Source organism: Schistocerca americana, chromosome 3, assembly GCF_021461395.2.
Source record: "Schistocerca americana isolate TAMUIC-IGC-003095 chromosome 3, iqSchAmer2.1, whole genome shotgun sequence".
NCBI lineage: Eukaryota > Metazoa > Arthropoda > Insecta > Orthoptera > Acrididae > Schistocerca > Schistocerca americana.
The window spans coordinates 347,237,802-347,251,349 of record NC_060121.1 but is presented as its reverse complement, the minus strand read 5'-3'; the positions used below and the strand labels follow the sequence as shown (position 1 = coordinate 347,251,349).

The window sequence follows — 13,548 nt, the reverse complement described above, 5'->3', positions numbered from 1 at the left end:
AAATTCAGCGTTTCATTAAAGATGTTTTAGTTTACTTGGTTGGGGATGTGGAAGTAAATTGATCACGGCCTTGTCAAAGTTAACAGACCGGAATCCCAGTGAGATTTTTTTTTCCGACGAAGAAAGAAAATTTAAATCGTGTTGGTTGGATGAGTATTAGGACCTTAATTTTCGCGAGTACCACTGCAGTGACTTAACGATTATACCACATCTCTGAGTCAGAAAGAAAGTAGAAATTATGCCGGCCAAATATATTTTAAAATCACTTTAAAATCGTCTCAATGGTTAAATGAGGTGAAAAGACTTCTTTTTACCTCTAGCAAATTTTTAAAGAACAGCCGTGTTTTCTAAACCGTGATAAACGATATCATCCTTCCAGAGTTACACAGCTATTTAGTGGTTTCACGACTGCTACAACTCGATGCTAGGGATTCTTTTTTCTGTCCTGTGTAATTGACACGGAAATTACACTCCTGGAAATGGAAAAAAGAACACATTGACACCGGTGTGTCAGACCCACCATACTTGCTCCGGACACTGCGAGAGGGCTGTACAAGCAATGATCACACGCACGGCACAGCGGACACACCAGGAACCGCGGTGTTAGCCGTCGAATGGCGCTAGCTGCGCAGCATTTGTGCACCGCCGCCGTCAGTGTCAGCCAGTTTGCCGTGGCATACGGAGCTCCATCGCAGTCTTTAACACTGGTAGCATGCCGCGACAGCGTGGACGTGAACCGTATGTGCAGTTGACGGACTTTGAGCGAGGGCGTATAGTGGGCATGCGGGAGGCCGGGTGGACGTACCGCCGAATTGCTCAACACGTGGGGCGTGAGGTCTCCACAGTACATCGATGTTGTCGCCAGTGGTCGGCGGAAGGTGCACGTGCCCGTCGACCCGGGACCGGACCGCAGCGACGCACGGATGCACGCCAAGACCGTAGGATCCTACGCAGTGCCGTAGGGGACCGCACCGCCACTTCCCAGCAAATTAGGGACACTGGTGCTCCTGGGGTATCGGCGAGGACCATTCGCAACCGTCTCCATGAAGCTGGGCTACGGTCCCGCACACCGTTAGGCCGTCTTCCGCTCATGCCCCAACATCGTGCAGCCCGCCTCCAGTGGTGTCGCGACAGGCGTGAATGGAGGGACGAATGGAGACGTGTCGTCTTCAGCGATGAGAGTCGCTTCTGCCTTGGTGCCAATGATGGTCGTATGCGTGTTTGGCGCCGTGCAGGTGAGCGCCACAATCAGGACTGCATACGACCGAGGCACACAGGGCCAACACCCGGCATCATGGTGTGGGGAGCGATCTCCTACACTGGCCGTACACCACTGGTGATCGTCGAGGGGACACTGAATAGTGCACGGTACATCCAAACCGTCATCGAACCCATCGTTCTACCATTCCTAGACCGGCAAGGGAACTTGCTGTTCCAACAGGACAATGCACGTCCGCATGTATCCCGTGCCACCCAACGTGCTCTAGAAGGTGTTAGTCAACTACCCTGGTCAGCAAGATCTCCGGATCTGTCCCCCATTGAGCATGTTTGGGACTGGATGAAGCGTCGTCTCACGCGGTCTGCACGTCCAGCACGAACGCTGGTCCAACTGAGGCGCCAGGTGGAAATGGCATGGCAAGCCGTTCCACAGGACTACATCCAGCATCTCTACGATCGTCTCCATGGGAGAATAGCAGCCTGCATTGCTGCGAAAGGTGGATACACACTGTACTAGTGCCGACATTGTGCATGCTCTGTTGCCTGTGTCTATGTGCCTGTGGTTGTGTCAGTGTGATCATGTGATGTATCTGACCCCAGGAATGTGTCAATAAAGTTTCCCCTTCCTGGGACAATGAATTCACGGTGTTCTTATTTCAATTTCCAGGAGTGTACCATAAGCGCTCTGCGTTGAAATTTTCTTATATAATGTGAGACAGAATCATGAACATATTTTCAGAAAGTGGTGTCTCACAAATCGAAAGTACAACCATCGTCAGGTTCTGAAAAGCAGTTGTAGTCTCATATTAGGCGATTGTAAAATCACGGACGTCAGATAATAAAACCAGAAAGTTGTCTGTTGCCACGTCATAATATAAATTACATCGTCAATAAACAAACTGTGTTGTGCAGTATCCATAAATACTGATTGCTGATGTAACATGAAAGAGTTCACTGTCTATCACAATTTATAGTATACTGACAATGTAATTTAGATTACGAGGGGACAACAGTGACAGACTCATGATTTCATTAGTATATCTGATGTCAATGATTCTATATTCGCCTAATATAATGCTGTAAATGCTTTTAAAAACCGAAACTGCTTGTTAAATTAAAGATTTTATCAGCAGCTTGAGCTGGTAATCATGACATTTTTCAGAATGAGGATTGTGTTTTCTTATTTGTTGAGCTTGACACAGAACTGTTTAGTTAAGACTCCTATTTCCGTGTTAGAAACCTTGTGGGACATAAAGCAGCTTTCTGCAAGAAGCAATATGTTAATATATGCTGTATATCAGTATGTAATTTACGATGATTAAAACTATAAAATATTATTTTATTGGGAGGGGGAGAAGAACTCCTTAGTTTTTTATATAAGGAGAAAACATAAACTTCATGCAGACTTTTGTAGTGATACGCGAATATACTTCAATAAGGGGTTGCAGTATCTTCGAATGTTTTAAACGTCTGACCGAGCAAGTAGTTTCGAATATCAACTTTTCACTACAGATCACTGAGCTTCCACCATGAGCTGCTTTTAGCATTAACAGTGTGCTGAATGTGACATTTCGATGGAGTCGAACATGTGCCTCAGGTGGGGTGCATACGGACGTGTAACAGTATTCATAAATGGGAACATAAAACGACATTCACTCGAATGCTGTAACAGTGGTAGATCTAGATGTACTACACAGGGCAACCAGTATCAAAACGAGAACAGAGGGCACGATAACTATTCAGCTTAACAACAATTTGAAAGTGCTGTCTGAAACTGGTACAGAGCCTAAGGCGGTGTAATACGCGTCTTGTGTTAGGAAATCAACACTATCTGGCGCTACGTTAAAGCATGTGCAAATAGGCGACGGTTAATTTATCTGGGAAAGTTCCAACGTGAGAAGAACAACGTTGTAACTCACGTGCTGAGATATCGTAAAGACAAAACTTTTTCTCTGCGTGACTGGGGACTTTATCACGATATTTACTGTATGTGACCTGCTGATCCTCGGCTGATAATAACAGTTAAATGGCAGTTTTGAGCACATGTGCATTTGAAACTGAACAACTACTAAAGATTTATTGCTGTAACATTTTTTCTCAGTTTATTGTGAAGACTCATCAGTGGAAAAATGTGCGATACTCACGCACAATGTATAGTATCCCATTTTCAATTTGTAAGCAATACACACAAATAGTCAGAGCCCTCAGCATAATCCACAAAGTCATACAACATGTTGAAGGGGGGTGTGGACGAGCAACGAGGTCTTAAGTTGAAGCTGGACGGGGATTGTGATCGATGACAGAAAAGATGAGTGCTGTTGCCAACTTGGTACTAGCCGGTACCATTTGGAGATGTACTGTCCTCATTGGACATTAATAAGCCAACATCCGATTGGAATAACGACAGTTTTTTAAGCTGTGACTTCCATTTTTTCATATTCTCTTACAAAGGAAGATCGAGCAATACAGCTCCCGTTTAACTCTTGCATCGTTTTACAAATATTTGACATAAATATTAACATCAGTGTGATCGGAAAGCAGTTGAGATCACTAAACTTGAACAAGATCCCAGGGCGCGATGGAATCCCTGTCTTACTCTGTCTGGAATTTACACACAAGTTAGCCCTTCTCTTAATCATAAAATATCGTATAAAGGCACAGGTCACAAACTCTTCCGGCAGCTGAAGTGATCCAAAAACGACTGCCAAAAACAATTAACCTCCATCTGTTGCAGAATGTTACAACATATTCTGAGCTCAAACGTAACGAGATATCTCGAACAGAATGATCTCTTCCACACCAATCTTGAGGAACCTAAGTCGGACATTTCGCATATGACGCCATGAAAGCAATGGATCAAGGCAGTCAAGTGACTTAAGCATTTGTTGATTTCTGAAAATCGTTTGACTCTGCATTACATCAACGCCTATTAACGAAAGTAGCAGCGTAAGAGGTATCAATTCGTGTCTGGATAATGATTTTGTGGGGGAAAGTCATCGATAGATGTAAAAGTTGGTTAAGATGTCCCCTTAGAAGAGTGTTGGAACACTTGCTGGTGGCATACTTCGGTTTGGTAGTAAGATACAAGGAAAATGCAGTCAGTATACCAAGGAATTTGCTTACAAAACACTCATGATGTGCATCATACAATATTGATCAAGTGTGTGGGACCAATACCACTTATATTTTTAAATGGGTACTCAGGGCCCCACAGCCCCAGTTGCAAGTTGCCTATCTAATGGCTTCCAGGGGCTACAATTTTAATTTTCAGTATTTCAAGTAATTATTGACCAAATTTAAAAATTTAAAAAGTTTTCATAATCTATTCATTAAGTGGTACAATCTTACATCAAAGGTTTAACACAGTAAGACACTACTCCAGTTAGAAACTGTTTTGTCTTGAGTCAGTGTAACTGACGGCACACAGAGTATCCACAGTACCAGGTGCATTCAAGTTCTAAGGCCTCCGATTTTTTTCTCCGGTCTGGAAAGAGATAGAAACATGCGCATTGTTTTAAAATGAGGCCGCGTTCATTGTCAATACGTCCTAGAGATGGCAGCACCGTATGGCAGACGGAATTTTACCGCCAGCAGCGAGAATGAGAACTGTTTTAAATACTTAAAATGGCGATGTTTTCCTTACTTGAACAGCGTGCAATCATTCGTTTTCTGAATTTGCGTGGTATGAAACCAATTGAAATTCATAGGCAGTTGAAGGAGACATGTGGTGATGCAGTTATGGATGTGTCGAAAGTGCGTTCGTGGGTGCGACAGTTTAATGAAGGCAGAACATCGTGTGACAACAAACCGAAACAACCTCGGGCTCGCACAAGCCGGTCTGACGACATGATTGAGAAAGTGGAGAGAATTGTTTTGGGGGATCGCCGAATGACTGCTGAACAGATTGCCTCCAGAGTTTGCATTTCTGTGGGTTCTGTGCACACAATCCTGCATGATGACCTGAAAATGCGAAAAGTGTCATCCAGGTGGGTGCCACGAATGCTGACGGACCACCACATGGCTGCCCGTGTGGCATGTTGCCAAGCAATGTTGACGCGCAATGACAGCATGAATGGGACTTTCTTTTCGTCGGTTGTGACAATGGATGAGACGTGGATGCCATTTTTCAATCCAAAAACAAAGCGCCAGTCAGCTCAATGGAAGCACACAGATTCACCGCCACCAAAAAAATTTCGGGTAACTGCCAGTGCTGAAAAATGATGGTGTCCATGTTCTGGGACAGCGAGGGCGTAATCCTTACCCATTGCGTTCCAAAGGGCACTACGGTAACAGGTGCATCCTACGAAAATGTTTTGAAGAACAAATCCCTTCCTGCACTGCAACAAAAACGTCCAGGAAGGGCTGCGTGTGTGCTGTTTCACCAAGACAACACACCCGCACATCGAGCTAACGTTACGCAACAGTTTCTTCATGATAACAACTTTGAAGTGATTCCTCATGCTCCCAACTCACCTGACCTGGCTCCTAGTGACTTTTGGCTTTTTCCAACAATGAAAGACACTCTCCGTGGCCGCACGTTCACCAGCCGTGCTGCTATTGCCTCAGAGATTTTCCAATGGTCAAAACAGACTCCTAAAGAAGCCTTCGCCGCTGCCATGGAATCATGGCGTCAGCATTGTGAAAAATGTGTACGTCTGCAGGGCGATTACGTCGAGAAGTAACGCCAGTTTCATCGATTTCGGGTGAGTAGTTAATTAGAAAAAAAATCAGAGGCCTTAGGACTTGAATGCACCTCGTACATCCATCCAGTGTTTGAGAATGAGTCTTCCAACAATCGTTACGCCTAATTTCAAAACTTTTCGTAACTTCTTCTCACTGATACCCACTCCTCCCTACTCCTAGCACTCCGTCTCTCACTCCGCTCACCCATCCCCCTCCCGCCCCTCCCACTCCCACACAAAATAATGAATGAGATAAAGTTTATTGTCTATTTCATTTTCGCAGTTCGCACTGTAAAACTTCAGTTTCAGGCATGATGTCTTAATTTTTTCACTTCTTCATTAACTAACTCTATTAGCAGCACATTTTTCAAACAGTATCCACGTATACCACTGAGTGGAACTGCAAAATCATTTCATTGTACGACACACAAACGTTATTATTCGTTTTTCACTGGGATTCTGAATCTTTAAAGAAACGGTTGTCAAACTATTTTGGCCCCAGAACGCTTTTACGGACTCCTAAAGTAAACAAAACCTGGTTTTGCGAACCTTCTTTAATTATAATAATTTAATGAAAATCATACAAAAAGGTACATCATACACTACTGACCTCTACAACAATATACAAAACAACACACACTAACCTAATACACAAAATAACAATGTATTTATTCCACTGTAAACTGATAAGATAAAATTGCTTCCATTTAATGGGCGGACAAAATAACAATGTATTGATTCCACTGTAAACTGATAAGATAAAATTGCTTCCATTTAATGGGCGGTATGAAACTATTTGTGAGGTTCGATACAAAAGAACTGTAGACACATGTCAGATTTAGCATTCAGTCTATTGTGGTATTTTGTCTTTGTAGCTGCATATGCTGAGAATTACGTTTCACACAAATATGTTGTTGCGACGGGAGAAGAACAGAGCCTGTGTGGAAAGTTCTGAATGTTCATCACGAACCCAGCACAAAAAATTATTAAGTGACGTTGTTTTGAACAATGATTCCATGTCTGAATCTGATATTATTTCTAAAAGGGATTCATACGTTTTGTTTGATATATTTTCTGGCTTCTGCAAATTTGGTACAAAAGCATTCTGAACCAATGACTTCATTTTGAGTTTCGTATTCTGTTCTTCAGGAAAATACATCTGAAAAGACGCGTGCATATCATGTAGACACTGGTCGAATTCTTCAAACATTTCATTTGGTAATTCTGCTGTCTCACCAACGAACACACTCAATGTTAAAAAGCTTTCTAGTCCGCTTTTGACAACATAATCCAAAAATCTAACTTTTAAGGCCGTTTGTTTTATTATTAATAATGAAAACTGCTGTCTATTTCTCTTGGAAAGATAATTTCAATTCATTAATGTTTCCAAACATATCTGCCTAAAACGCTAGTCTGAACAACCAAGTCACATCGCTGAAACAGTTCTTTAGTTTAAAAGAAATGTCAGTGATAAAAGCTTGTAATTCAGCTCTTAGTCCAAATAATCTTGGTAGTCTTGTTCGATATATCCTGCGAGATTGTTGATGCTATGCGAAACAATGTAGCTGGAAAGTGGCGTTGTAGAAACATGCTTTGCAGGTTTTTCATTGACGATACATTGTGTTACGTCTGCCACATATGGTTTTATTAAATTCTCAGCTATATTGTGCTCTTTGCGCGCTTGGGCAACGTGATGTTGACGGAATACGATGTCTCCGTGGCTTTTTCATTCATACTTTGAGTCGCGTCCTTCGTAGATCTTCTTAATAATTGTTCTTTCTCATGGATTAAAAATTCTTCATCTTTGTCTTTGCAGTTGTGGTGTATAGTTTCTAAATGTCGGCGCATCTTAACAGGTACCATGGAACTATTCGGACGTAGCTTACTACATAATTTGCAGAGAGTGAGCCGTTAAAATCAGCAAATATGATACTGATGTAAGATTCGCCGTACTATCTTTTTCCACCTTTAACTGGTCATTAGATATTTTACTGCCTGAGACCATGGAGCTTGGAGTCGTTACATCACCTTCTTGAATCTCATAGTCTTGATCGGATATCTCTGAGGTTGATGCCACATCTTTCAAGCAAACCACCTTTGGTCTTTCCATGCAAGTTTTTGTTGCAATACCATTAAGACAACGTTCCATTCTATCTTTTAAAAACAACAATGTAATTTAACAATGTGATATACATGGAATAATATTACCAAAAGGTATTGTATTTTACAACCGTAGTCACTAACAAATATGAATCGAAAATACTGCGGCCCGAGAGTGGTTTGCAGCTACTCCATGCCGAATAGGGCTGTACACTGCAGTCGCAAGCTTAAATATTGTAGTCTCTGCTGTGCGGCTCGGGTTTATGCAGTCCTGGGTAATGAAGCACAGATAACGAAGTGACGAAATCCTTTGAGACTGTTAGAGGTGTTTGTGCAGACGAGAGAGATGGAGACAGCGCAGTGGAATGATCGCAACGTGTGTAGATGAGACAGCATGCAGAGGTAGATGGAGAAAGTGTCAGAACGACCATTGCGTGCATCTGTAATAACGAGTATGGAGTCGACACATACCTGCTCGTACAAGTTAAATTCTTTTATTTGTAGTTTTTGATCGTCGCATTATTGTAGATTTATTATGCTGCTCGTCGCCTCAGTTTCGGCTGTTGTGCACTGAGAGGAAAAACTAAATTTTACAAAACCATTGCCGGTATTATATTTATAATGGTTGGTTTTCTCAGTATGTGACAACATTTGGTGAGATTTTTTCTTTACGTTGATACACACATCAAAAAACGTTTTCCATCACCTCGGCTCCGAGAGTTCCGGAACCGGTACAGAAAATTGGAATTGAGATCAACATAAACATCATTTCCACCCTTTTTATTGCTCATGCAAACTACACACTGCATGTTCTACCACCAAACAGCGGGACATTCAGAGATGGTGGTCTAGTCTGCTGTACACACCGGTATTTCTAACACCCAGTAGCACGTTCTCTTGCAATTATGCATGCCTGTATTCCTCGTGGCGTACGATCCACAAGTTCGTCAAGGCACTGTTGGTCCGATTGTCCCACTCCTCAACAGCGATTCGGCGTAGATCCCTCAGAGTTCTTGGTGGGTCTCGTCGTCCATAAAACAGCCCTTTTCAATCTATTCCAGACATGTTCGATAGGCTTCATATCTGCAGAACATGCTGCTCCTCTCTTCGAGCGATGCCGTTCTCCTGAAGGAAGTCATTCACAAGATGTGCGCGATGGGGGCGCGAGTTCTCGTCCAAGAAGACGAATGCCTCGCCAGTATGCTGCCGTTATGGTTGCACTATCCGTCAGAAGATGGCATTCACGTATCGTACAGCCGTTACAGCGCCTTCCATGATCACCAGCGGCGTACATCGACCCCACGTAATGCCACCCCAAAACAGCGGGGAACCTCCGCCTTGCTGCATTCGGTCTGGACAATGTGTCTAAGGCGTTCAGCATGACTGGGTTGCCTCCAAATACGTCTCCGACGATTGTCTGGTTGAAGGCATATGCGACACTCATCGGTGAAGAGAACGTGATGCCAAACCTGAGCGGTCCATTCGGCATGTTGTTGAGCCCATCTGTACCGCGCTGCATGGTGTCGTGGTTGCAAAGATGGACCTCGCCATGGATGTCGGGAGTGAAGTTGAGCATCATGCAGCCTATTGCGCACAGCTTGAGTCGTAACACGACGTCCTGTGGCTGCACGAAAAGCTTTATCCAACATGGTGGCGTTACTGTCAGGATTCCTCAGAGCCATAATCCATGGGTTACGATCATCAACTACAGTAGTAGCCCTTGGGCGTGTCATCGACAGTTCCTGTCTCTCTGTATCTCCTCCATGTCCGAACAACATCGCTTTGGTTCACTCCGAGACGCCTGGCCACTTCCCCTGTTGAGAGCCGTTCCTGGCACAAAGTAACAATGCGGACTCGTTAGAACCGCGATATTGACCATCTAGGCATGGTTGAACTACAGACAACACGAGCCGTGTACCTCCTTCCTGGAGGAACGACTGGAACTGATCGGCTGTCATGCCCCCACCGTCTAATAGGCGCCACTCATGCATGGTTGTTTACATTTTTGAGCGGATCTAGTGACATTTCTTAACAGTTAAAAGGACTGCTGTGATACAATATCCACAGTCAAAGTCTGTCTTCAGGAGTTCTGGGAACCAGGGTGATGCAAAACTTTTTTTTACGTATGTATTATTTTAGCGAAGTCCCGTCAGAGGTTCTGCTGAGTCCCAGGCACCGTGCAGCGTAGTTTGAGTATCGCTGCTTTAAAGAATCGGGTTAGGGAGGGAGGAGGGTTACTGGTATAGAACTAACAAAGTATATTGAATGCATGGACACATGTTTGGTTGATACACGAGCAAGTGTCATGGACATGCTGAAAAACTTAAACTTGCAGACACTTGAAAACGCCGGTTGCTGTGGCCGAGCGGTTCTTGGCGCTTCAGGCTGGAACCACGCGACCGCTACGGTCGCAGGTTCGAATCCTGCCTCGGGCATGGATGTCCGTGATGTCCTTAGGTTAGTTAGGTTTAAATAGTTCTAAGTTCTAGGGGACTGATGACCTCAGATGTTAAGTCCCATAGTGCTCAGAGCCATTTGAACCATTTTTGAACACTTGAAAACAGACGTCAACTTTCCCGCGAAAAACAATTTACAGGACTTTAAGAAGCAGTATTAAGAGAGGTTTCTAGGAATATTCTACAGCCCCCGACATATTGCTCCTGTACGAACCACGAATTCGTATAGACTAAATACATAGATCACAGAGGTGTACAAGCAATCGTGCTTTCCCTTCCTCATACGCAAATGGGACTGGAAGAACCCATAATACATATTCTGACGGGTATTATCCACTGCCATGTACTTAACGGTGATACCCAGAATCTGTCATATCTTTGGTTGCAGACGAGACGCTGTCAGTTTTCAATGCGGTAAAGATATTAATCCGGTGTTTGCAGAATAATTGAAAGCGAAAAGTTCGTAAGAATGGGAATCGCACGCTCATATTTAAATTTGTTTACGGTAAACATGGGATAAACTTCGGCTTGATTTATTTGTTTACGTTTCTGTTTCGTGTAAAAGGAAGTAACTAGTGTTTATACACAGAAATTTACGTAGATCTGATTTCGCTGAAATTTGTGTAATTTTATTTAGTGCTGGAAGTCGCCATCGGTCGGCTTGATTTTTTTATGTATTTCCGCCAGCATAAACACTACTGTATAAGGTCAGTAATATGTTCCAACACGTAATTTCGTGTAATCATATTTAATAGGACGAGCTTGTGTGACAATGTGTATGCTGCCACAAGTAATTTAATATTTTGGAATTGGTGGATGGGGATTGTGAATTGCGCTTTCACTGAGGCGAATGCAGTGAAATAAAAGAAGGGTTTCATAGTGAAGCTCTCCGATGAGCGTGTAGGTTATGAGTGAAAGACAGGAAAATCACAGAAGAAAAGGCGAAGATTTGTGCCTTCAAGCAGAGGCTGAGGCCACGAAAATTGATTTGGAGCAGCTGAGGAAGAAAAAATAAAGTGGGATGTGTGAAATGTAAAATGAATGAGGCGAAAACGGAATAGTTCGGATAATTGTGTTATCATTAATCTAAAAAATAGCTACAGCATGTTACGTGTTGAAGAGTATGAGCCCCATTCAGCTGTCGAAGAAAGTAGGGAGAGAGTTAAGTTCAGTAGAAGAACACACACAGGTCCTGTTGCAATGCAGCAGTCATTGGAAGGGTGCAGCTCAACAACTGCATGAAAAACCAGGATAACAGGGTTAGTGCACCGGGTCAGAAGTATTGTAAAACCTAGTGACATAGTGATATCCTTGACTAAGTTGTAGAGGATACTGAGGCACTGACCAGAGATCTGTGTAACGAGGACAAGGCACTGGTAATTGGGAGAGCAAGCAACAGTCTGGTCAAGAACAGAGAATACAGTATGTTGCTATGTGCAGCAACATCTCACTCGGATGTGGGCTTTGTTTAGGTTATGTACCGTCATGATCAATCCTGAATGAAAAAAAAGCCAAGTGATAGCTAATCAGGCACTGCTACTGACTTCGCTTGGGGCTCACATTGGTATTTTGACATCTGTTGCTACTGAGAGAGGGTGATACAAACGGCCTACATCTTAACTAACAGGAAGGGGCAAGACGAATCAAATGAACTGATCGCTGCAAATATAAATAGGGCAGGCCTACGTCACCAATTACGGAATTTATGTGATTACAAGTGTGAAAGATGATCACCTTTTAGGTTAAATACCTCATTTCGACAGACTGCTTTAAAATATGTCCAGATAAATGATATGCCGTACCAAAACATAATCTTGTTTGTATAAGCTTATCATAACGTAACAAAATGTTAGAGGACTGAAAAACAAAGTTAACGAATATTCATCCATCGGTGTTGCTGCTTTACAGATATACTCAGTGGGTATAAGGTCGGCCTGTTATGCAAACTGCTTTATAGTATAAACCCCAAAATTTTTCTGCGCCTTCGTACTATCATCAGTGGATATCCTTTAATCAAATTTGTAAAATAAGAACATATTTTAAATGATGATTATTCTACAAAAATTAGACCTAAAACAGTTTTTGACTTTGTTATTACGTAATTTTTCTACGTTATTTTATTATGTAGGAACCTCTCTACCTTATCGGATACCTGTAGTTCGTCATCTTTCACTAAATGAAGTTAATGTGAGTTTGGTTGGAAAGTTAACACATCTGTTTACAGAGATACGAAACTTTGTTATATGAAAATATATTCTAAGACAAAAAAAGGACGCACCACCAAAGAATTATCCGAGTGGGACGGAAATCGGTAGATGTTATGTATATGTACAGATTAATGAATGATTACAGGTTAAGAAAAAATGGATGATTTATTCAAGAGAAAGAGTTTCACAAACTGTGCTAGTCAATAATGCGTTGTCCCACCTCTGATACTTAAGCAAGCTGTTATTCGGCTTGACAATGATTGACAGAGTTGTTTGATGTCCTCCTGAGGGATATTGTGCCAAAACTTGTGCCAAATTAGATCGTCAAAATCCCGAGCTGGTTGGAGGGCCCTGCCCATAATGCTCCAAATTTTCTCGATTGAGGAGAGATCCGGCGTCCTTGTAGGGTTTGAAAAGCAGGAAGACAAGCAGTAGAAACTCTCGCCGTCTGTGGGCGGGCATTACCTTGCTGAAATGTAAGCCCAGGGTGGCTTGTCTTGAAGGGCAACAAAACAGAGCGTACAATATTGTCGAAGTACCGTTGTGCTGTAAGGGTGCCGCAGATGCCAACGAAAGGGGTGTTGCTATGAAAGGCAATGGTACCCCAGACCACCACTCCTGCCAGTCGGTCCGTCATGGTCGGCGCCAGCAACTTTGGTATCCTACCATTGCCCAGGGTGTTCAAATGGGTCAAAGGGCTCTGAGCACTATGAGACTTAACTGCTGAGGTCATCAGTCCGCTAGAACTTAGAACTACTTAAATCTAACTAACCTAAGGACATCACACACATCCATACCCGAGGCAGCATTCGAACCTGCGACCGTAGCGGTCGCGCGGCTCCAGACTGTAGCGCCCAGAACCACTTGGCCACTCCGGCCGGCTGC

At 43.1% G+C, this 13,548-nt stretch overlaps 1 protein-coding gene across 1 annotated transcript in view; it reads right to left on the bottom strand.

Moving 5' to 3' along the window:
- The window catches only part of LOC124607040 (sialin-like), a 100,829-nt gene that overhangs the window by 77,997 nt on the left and 9,284 nt on the right, over positions 1–13,548 (bottom strand). The gene's annotated exons all lie outside the window — the stretch shown is intronic.